General features: G+C 43.4%; 1 long non-coding RNA gene across 1 annotated transcript; it reads right to left on the bottom strand.

Annotated features, from left to right (window-relative positions):
- Positions 1-2264: 2264 nt before the first annotated feature.
- LOC136640919 (uncharacterized) lies at positions 2265-6129 on the bottom strand. The gene is made up of 3 exons (XR_010793832.1): positions 5971-6129; positions 5123-5145; positions 2265-2558 (listed from the first exon to the last, which is right to left on the bottom strand). It is a non-coding gene; the product is annotated as an uncharacterized lncRNA (long non-coding RNA).
- Positions 6130-9750: the final 3621 nt, after the last annotated feature.

Below are 9750 nucleotides of genomic sequence, written 5' to 3'. Positions count from 1 at the left end.
GTAAAGAGCAGTGTTTTGTTAGCCTTGACCTGACAGCTCAACTTCGACTCCTTTAAAAAACACACTCGCTTTTGGCCCAGAAGGCTTTTAAGCTGTTGTGAAACAGCAGGCAGTACTGATTGGCCAGCAACAAGGTCCAAAACAATAAGCTCTCTAAAATTATAGTAAGCAATTTAAACGAGGCACCTCTTTATACCGTTCCCAGGCTGAACACCACAACATAATGAAGACTATTTTGTGTTGTTGCAACATGGTTTTGCTGTACTTACTCTATAGGGCTATTGCTGGTATGAGCTGTTAACTCTACAAAGAGCAAGTTAAGGCCCAGCAAACTTAAGTAGCAACATCCAAGCCCTTATGACTGTAACTACAGCTTTTCTTGGGGCAATGTCTCCATTATAAGCATCATTTAATTTATAAATGTACGCAGCTACATACCTATGCTCATCTTAGCCTCTACAAACTTCAATAGTTTATTTGAACTGCATATCAAACCTACTGTTGAGGGAGACAGTCTGTAAAAACAAAGGAATTTTATGTAAGTTAACAGTTTCTGCTGACTTTTTTGCCCCAGCACATCCAATATAAATTCTGCATTTGTGCTACAGATACAGCTACATTCATAGAATGGCTACATCAGGCACAGGTTGCAAATTGAACAGCACCTTAAAGCTCATACTGGGGGTTTTAAATCTTTAACAGGAACTAAACTCTTCATTTCTCAATTACAATAGTCAACTTGTACAGTGAACTCTGTACAAAACCAACCTCATAGGCCAAATTTCAGGTTCAAGGATTTGCCTAGCAAATCAAAGCACTCACAGCCCTGTATCAAACAAGCTTAAACCCTTGCCATGATGTGCAGATTGTAGAAACAGTCACTAAACAGATAGAGCTGGGCACACTTGTACTGCTCCTTATATTTGGGTTACTGCTCTTTTCACAACCCTTGGGTTCTAGGACAGCTGTAAAATGGACCACGCATGCTAGTTACTGCAAGAACATGATCTCTTGTGTTTAATATGTTCATAACATAGGCCAACACACATTTGTTTCCTTATACCAATTCCTGGGTATATTTGGGGTGCCGCTTCTAAAAATGGCATCCGTTTTGCCCTATCACATCTAGTTTTGGAGACACAGCATAGCCTCTTTAGTGAATGGTTCAAGCAGCTTCCTCATGAGGAAGCCTACACCATGGCTTCCTCATGAGGAAGCTGCTTGAACCATTCACTAAAGAGGCTATACTATATCTCCAAAACTAGATGCGATAGGGCAAAACGGATGCCATTTTTTTGAATCGACACCCCAAATTCATATCAAACTACCATAAAGTTTGGGGGAAACTTTTCTGACCCTCAATTTTGTAGGCTTGTGTAATTGTTTGGGTTATTAGGGCATCATTAGGTATAACAAATACAATCATAGCAAGGTGTGTAGACCTGCAACTGTTCATTTCTTCAGCCTGGTGATACACTGTACCATACCATCCCTTCCCTACCCTGTGTTCCTCCCCAGGCAAGTTGGCCATAAAGTCTGTCCCACTAAAAGGGTACACACAATGCATACACTCCTGCCATTGAAGAATTGGAGGCAGTTGAAGAGAGTCCAGTTGAAGAAAGAAAAATAACTCCTTTCACCAAAAGCAAATTTAGTCAAGCAGCACTAGCCAGGCTGAAGACTGAATGTTTTCACCTCAGAGGCCCCAACAAAGAAACTTCTTCTAACTCAGGGGTCTCTAAACTTTTTGGCCAAAGGGCCGCATCAAATAGCTGGTACAGTGTCGAGGGCCAGGAAAAAATTAAATAATAAAATTTAACTAAATACATTAGAGTGGAACTTAGATGAATTAATAAATTGGCTCAAATGCCCAGGATTTCTCCAAGCACCAACACAGCCCAAGAAATAAAGCACACACGTAAACGGAGCCCCATTCCCCCACCCTACAAGCACAACTCCACTTGTGCTTCGTTGACTGGGCCAGAGGCTCTCAGGGGATCAGAGGCTGACCGCAGGCCACATCTGGCCCCCGGGCTGGGGTTTGGAGACCCCTGTTCTAACTTAAAGGAGAGTATTGCACTCTTCTCCATCTGACACCCACTGCTAGTGATAAGAACATAATGCAGTAGAACACCATGATATCCCAATAAGGAAACAGAGCAATTTTTCAAACCATGTTAGAAGTCACCCAGAAATCACATTTGGGTCACTACTAGAACAAAACTTTTTACTAATGAGTCAACATTTCATAGAAAAAACAGGTGCAGAATTCCCAAAATGGGCTTTATTTTATACAGTTGCTACATCAAGCTGCAAAGAACAGGACCAGTCCAGAACAGTAAAGCTCAGGTGTGCCACACCACAGCTCTTAGGCATTAAGATGGGAGCCTCCTGAAGGTAGGTATGGAGTCTTCTAGCAGCAGCAGCAAATAGAAGGCATGATCTGAAAGTCGGCTTCCCCAGCTCTGCTCTTCAGTGCTCTGCTTCGCAGCTTCAGTAGCACTGTAGGAGATGTCTATTTGGACCTTTGCCTCATCTTTCTCCTTTTGCGCTTCAGCCTACAAGATATAATATTCTTTAATTGTCAATATTACTACATCACTGCCCAATATGGCAATTAGTTGAATACTCTAGTCCATTGTCTCTCAAACTTTGAGGGAACATTACTCCCTCAGTAAGTTCTTGCAGGGGAGGGGCTAGGGCAGAAGCACGATCCCCATGATCATGTCACTAAGGGGGGGGGGTGCTTTGTACTTACTTTGAATGATGTAGGGCTGCAGCAGGTTGCAGGGGGTGCGGGGAACCCTGGGCAAAACAGAAGCGCTTTGCGCCCGCTTTTAGTGAACGTTCCAAACCTCGAGGAGCACTGCAGAGGGCTCCCCACACTTCCTGCAGCCCTACATCATTCAAAGTGCAAAGAACCCCCTCACCCCACCTTAGCGCTTCCCTCCCCTTCCCCTTAAAGGGACAGGGGAAGCATTACACAAACCCATCAGTTTGAGAACCACTGCTCTAGTCACTTTTTACAGAGAAGTAGACAGTGAGGCAAGCTATTACCCCATAGACTTTCCCACCACACCTTTTCTAGCTCCCTCACCATTTGCTTGTGGTATCAGAATTTTTGAGATAGAAGAGGATAAAACATATCAAGAAAGAGCAAACAAGATGGAGCACTTTATCTTGGCTTTCTTCCTGCTCTCAACTCCACACTGTAGAGTGATAATGTTCACAATTGACAAGTCAGGGTGCAACCTTGAGGGTCACATTTGGAAGCCCCAGATTAGTGCCAGGCAATCTCTCTCCACAGCTGCTGTTAGAAAGATTTTTTTTTAACTGAATGCTTCTGAATGGTACTCAAAACACCAAATGTATTGACAGTTTCTAGTCCTCATACCAACATGAAAGAAATAAGCTACACAGGAGCAAAAATATGAATGTGAACCACCACTGTCATTACATTACGCAAAAAATTCCTCTACAGCAAAGCTGTGTCCTCTTTCTCATTTGGATTTATGCCCATCACCACAAGATGCAAAGCCATGTGCTCCCATTTTCCATGCTCCAGAGCCAAGAGTTGCACCCAGAGAAAGTGCCTGAAACATTCAAGCATCTCATTCTCACTTTGGATCAGCAACCCACTGTTATGTACAGCATAACTTAGTACACGTTTGTAATTAGCTCTATGACTTATTGTTGAATTTGCACCTAATACAAATGGTAAAAATTCAACAGTTCATTGCCATTTCACCAGGACTCCTTAGGCAGCATAGACAATCCTGGAGCATAGTATGCAGATTTAGATTCACCTTCAAAGGCAAACCCTTTACAATTAGACAACTACTTCTGGGGCAAGGTGGGGGGGGGGAGACACACAGCAGGCAGCAAGGAGAATGTAGTATCCAGGCTTACTGAAGTGCTCTACTGAAGTAAAGAGGAACATGGGAAATGGGGGAAAGAACCACCACCAGGGCTGTTTGAGGTTGTGTGAAGAGACATCTTGCCAAAGCTTGAGATCCTGTTCCAACTGAAGTTCTTATTTGGGATATGAAATGTCTCAACTATAAATATTTAAACATTGAAAAAGGAATACAAAACTAAGAACTGCATGAAACCACTTAAAGTCTTTTCCATGGGGCATCAATTGTGATGTTTCTCCATTTATGACCTCTAGGGGACAGAGTCCTGATTGTAGGAAAACAGAAAGAAAGCCCTACAGAACCAAATGAGTCCAGATTGTAGGAAAACAGAAAGAACGCCCTACAGAACCAAATGAGTCCAGAATCAAGCAGCTTGTTCTTCTACTTTGGCTAAGATGGCTAACACTGTAACCATGTTTGCACCTGTGCAAGCCTTCATGGCCTACTCTCTGCACTAGTGCTGGGTCCATGATGCACATTTGCTTAACAATGGGAGAATTCATGAACCTTAAGGAGTCCATCTGTATGTCTTTTATATTGCCATGCCCATTTGTGTGTCATTTATCCTATTATTTATTTATCAATAAATAAGCAAGCCACTTATCCTATAACAGTCTTCCCTGGCAGTCAAAGCAAAACTGCTTGGAGTAAGCATTCAATTTTTTTTAACAGCTGCCTTCCAACATGGCTGCCACTCCTACATTGTCCTCCTCCACTCATTTGGGAGGTATGGAAAGGCATTTCCCCAATAGCTCAGCTAAACCTGCACTACTCCATAGGTAGAATTGCTGGAAAATGGTGTTATTTATTTTACTCAAAGTAAATCCATTGTGTTCAGTAATATTTGTACTGTAATCCTACCTTACTCATTGGAAACAAACAGCTTTACGTATAGGTGCAGCTCTACCACCTAGGTTGTTTTGCACCAGTGATGATTTCTGGCCTTCACCAATGCAAGGTGCAAATCCAGCAACTTGCACCAGGAGAGTACAAGGTAACTCAGTTAGGCCAGTTCTTCAGCCTCCTAACTTTACTAAAACCCCACCCCCCAATTGAGGTCTTCAGATTTTAATTTCAACAGTCAGTCATTTAGTCTGAAAGGTGATCAGATGCCCCATTAAAGTCAGAAGTCCGATAAAGAAGTCTCAGTATATTGGTAAATTTTACAGGAGCGATCAGAGTGCAAGAGAGACATGCTCACATACCTGCGCATACGCTTCTTTCGCCACTAGAGAAAAAAAGAAGAGTCACAAGTTAGCATTTTTAAGGTACCATACCAAAGAACAGTCACACAAGTCATATACATCAGGACATACATCTACTAATAAGAAGTTCAGGATGCCCAATTGTCTCTTTTAAGCACGAAAGTTCAACCAGTATCAATTATCGAATGCAGACTGTAGTGGTGTTTGGCAGAAAAGTACCAGCACTTCAAGGCTCCAAATTCCATGCCAGGTGCAGGCAGGCAGTTGCTCACTGCCTCCACGCACTTAAAAGCTTTCTACCAAATACATGCACTTTTCATGCCCCATACACTATGCTGCAAATAGAACTCCCTTTCATACAACGCACAGGCGTCTCTCACCAGCACTTAGCCAGGTGGGATGCTTTCTTAGGTATCCCTCCTGGCTAAGGGCCCAATCCAACTTTCCAGCGCTGTTGCAGCCAAGCTAATTGGGCATGCACTGCATCTCGCAGTGGAAATGCAATCATGGAGGCCTCCTTAAAGGGAGCATTTGTTCCCTTACCTCAGGGCTGCACTGCAGTTGCACTGAAGCTAGAAAGTTGGTTAGGATTGGGCCCTAAGTACCTGAGGCCTTCACTGCAGAGCTCAGTCCTAGGCGTCGATACTGCCCTCTCTCATCGTACAGACTCAATCCCGTCGATGGCCTTGCCCCACACAAAGCCTTCCTGTCGGCCCCGTCCCCCAACACCCTATAAACACACTCAGGCCCGTGAACGAGGCGCGCCTCCCAGGCCAAGAGAAGCCATGCAGGCCGCAATGGTCCCTCTTCACACCCACGCGCATTGAGCGGGCAAATACACCACCCACCTTAGCTCTCATGTCGAGGGGAGTCCCCCGGGCTCAGTCCCCGAGAGCGGGCTCAACACGCCAGCCGGATGGCGGCGGATGAAGAAAACCGCGCCAGTTAGCGCGAGCTATCCCAACACAAGATGGCGACGGCGACGGCAATAACAGAAAGACCCACAACGACCGGCGGCCGTTATTTATAGGCCGCTTTATGAGCGGGCGGGGGCACGTTGCGTCAACTCCCTCCGCACAGCATGATGGGAAATGTAGTTTGGGCGCGTGAGGAAATGCATGGTGTTTCTCTGCGTCGGCATCGTGCCGCCGCCATTTTGGACGTCAAGCATGGGGTTGTATTTTCCCCGCGCTTGTCAGAAAGTACGACAAGAGGAGACGGTGCAGGAGCGCTTGGCGGCTTCACTTGAGAACTCAGTGCTTTGATGTGCAGGTCTGCCTCTGAGCATGTACAGAGAGCATTTTTAAACCACTGTGCACACTAGGGGTTTTCAGCCTTTTTCATCTCAAGGCATTAAAATGGTCAAGGCACACCATCAGTTTCTGGACCACTTAAGCACACTATGCTGCCAATGGGGGCTCACATCTCCCAGTGGCCCTACTAATAAATGACCCTCTCCCAAACACCCGCAAAACACCTGGGGGACTATTTGTGGCACACTGATGTGCATCTGTGGAACTCCTTGCCACAGGAAGTAGTGGTAGCATCTTGCCTAGATGCCTTTAAGAGGGGATTGGACAAATTTATAGAGGAAAGGTTCGTTATGGGTTACAAGTCATGGTAGATATGTGCAAGGTAGAGGTAAGCTGCCTGATTGCCAGATGCAGGGAAGGGCACCAGGACGCAGGTTGTGTCTGTTGTGTAGTGTGCTCCCTGAAGCATTTGGTGGGCCACCATGAGATACAGGAAACTGGACTGGATGGGCCTTTGGCTGACCCAGCAGGGCTCTTATGTTCAGGGCACACTGGTTGAAAATGACTGTATTATGTACCAGGACTTAAAGCCAGAAATTGTAGATTGTGGGCAATTTTATGTATAACCAGGGGTTGTAGCTTGCCCAAAACATTGCAGTTAGAAATATCCCTGGTATAATTAATTAACAAAATATTTAGCATCTGCTAGTTCAAAACCACCAAGAAGAATAAATGTGCACCCCCCCCCCCGAAATACATATTTACTCAGAAGCAAAGCTAAGCAGGGTCAGGCCTGGTTAGTACTTGGATGGGAGACCTCCCAGGAACACCAGGTGTTGTAGGCTTATACCATAGTCTTTCGAGACTGAAGGTTGCCAACCAACCAATCCTACTATTCTATATAGGCTGCCAACTTGGCTGAAGTATTCCTGGAGATTCTGCCCCCCCCCCCCATGAAAAAGTCATTAAATTAAGCCATTTCTGCCCAACATTGCATACATGCAACAGAGACCAAATGTGTACACGTAAGGAAGGAAGAAATTAGTTAAGCCAGGGAAGTCCATTTAGTATCTCCAGGATTACTTCAGTCAACACCTGGTGATTGATGCAGAGTCCAGGAAACTTCAGGACAATCTTTGAGAGTTGGCAATCTGAACTTTTATTTGGAAGCCTGCACAGGAGTGCAACCTTAAATAAAATCTTACTATATAAATGCTTTCTTTACTTACTACTTTCTGATTCAGTCTCTTAAAGCTTGCAAAGGGTTTGGTAAACACTTCCAGGCTCAACTTGTTAGCATCCACCTACAATTGTACTTTTAATGTTTCTACTGATTAGTAGAGGTGTTTGTTTCCAGTTATACAGGATTTCAGCCCAAGTCTTACTGAACACAGTGGGCTTACTTCTGAGCAAGGTAAAGATCATCATTTTTAAACACCTCTATTGAACAGGCAAAAGCCTAGCAACTTTTACTCCCCAGCAGGAGCCAACTCAACTGGATAATGGTTTTCACCACCTACCTGAAACTTAAAAGCATGGAAAGTAGCTGGGCAGCTTCCAGAACACTGTGCCATATTAAAACTTCCACCACCCTTGTAGGAAGGAACACCACATGCTCACATGCAAGAAGGGAGCATTAGCCAAACATAACTAGACAGGGTTATATTTTTATAGTATAGTTTTTTTAATTTTTAAACTTCACTGATGTGGTTGTTAAAATAAACTGTCCAATTCACTAAAAAGCAGATGATCAACAGAGTTTAAACTTAGGTGTACATCATAGGACTAGTTTAAGGAAATAGCAGGACAGAAATCAAATTTATCACATAGGTGGCTTGCTAAGTGCCCACCTCTTTTGCCCTGCTTTATGAAAGATGACATTTAAGCAGTCTTCTTACAGCCATCTTCAGAAGAAAGGGATGACCAGAAAATGTGCAGGGTATGCCACACAGACTCATCCCTGGGAATACTGGTCTGTCACATGAGCAGCTATAAATACACTAGCAGTTGTATGATTAGGAAAGAGAGCTTCCTCAACCCATTTTTGCCGGCCCACTGATGTACACATTTGGTCCCTGTTGTGTATATGCAATGTTGGGCAGAAATGGCTTTTAACCCATTTTGTCCAGTCCACAGGTGTACACATATGGTCCCTCTTGTGTATATGCATTGGGCATAAATGGCTTAAACAGACCACAGAAATAGAAGAAACTGCAGTGTCCAGCCTCCTGGCCAAGTATATTGGATCTACAGTATTCCTGCTTGAGATCTACCCAATGGAAATGAACACATACAATGCAGTGTACAACGTACATGTCTAGCCACACACCACAGTTAAGTGCTTGAAAATAAGATGCCAAGCTAAAGGTCACAATACTGATATCTGTGACACAGCACTGATGGAGACTCTGGAACAGTACTCATTTTAGGTGCTTGAAGATACAGTAGGTCATTCCCCAAACTGCAGTCTAGAATCAGTTTGTCTACAGGCTGTTCATGATCCTTAAGAGTCAACTATACTTCATTAACACAGCAGTCTCTGTGCTTTAGTCAAAGTGCATAAAGATTTAAACCACCACATTGTTTTATTCAACTCTGCAGGGCCACTCTACTTAAAATACTGACAGGGCAGAGCATGGTCTTGATCACAGGAGGAAAAGTTGTTGCACAGCTAAGCATTAGTATTAATGTGGCTCTGATAACATGCAGTTTTCTTAAAATGTTGGCTACCTGTCCATAGTTAAAATTTGAAGTCACATAAAAGATGAACTTGTGCAGTGTACCTATATAGTGCTTGGTACACTAGTTACCAAGTAACTTTTACTGCACATCCACATCTTATCAGAATTTCAAGTGCAGTAATATTCCACAAGACATTATGATCAAACTGACTAAGGTACTCTTCATTAATGTCAGAATTGAAAGAGCTGGCTCTCTGTGTTAAAGACACACAAGATCTCATACTCGATACCAAGTGCCAGGAAAGACAATCTCATAGTTTCACTATTCTGAAAAAGTAGTAAATAAATTTAGTTATGTTTGCAAAACCAGCTAAAATCTATGGCCTCATTCAGCCTGTAAAGTCATTAAAATGACTTTATAAAAATTCCTTATAGAAAAGGAATTTCTCCATGATCACCAAAGTCACAAGGGATCAGTAAACCAGCACTCCTATAGTCAGTCAGTTCTGGATATTCAGAACTAGGGAGAATCCAGTGGTTAGAATGGTTGAGTATTTAATCCCAATAATCTCAGATTAAATGTAGTATACAAAATGATGTACTCTTTCCTTCATAAATAAAAGTTTTAGTGCCAAATATTTCAAGCCTTTCAGATCCCTCCAATCCCTCAACACAGCAGACCCATTCATCTATC

The sequence above is a fragment of the Tiliqua scincoides genome, chromosome 2 (genome assembly GCF_035046505.1).
Source record: "Tiliqua scincoides isolate rTilSci1 chromosome 2, rTilSci1.hap2, whole genome shotgun sequence".
In the NCBI taxonomy this organism is placed as follows: domain Eukaryota; kingdom Metazoa; phylum Chordata; class Lepidosauria; order Squamata; family Scincidae; genus Tiliqua; species Tiliqua scincoides.
The sequence above is the reverse complement of the archived record's forward strand: the minus strand, read 5'-3'. Positions and strand labels throughout refer to the sequence as shown.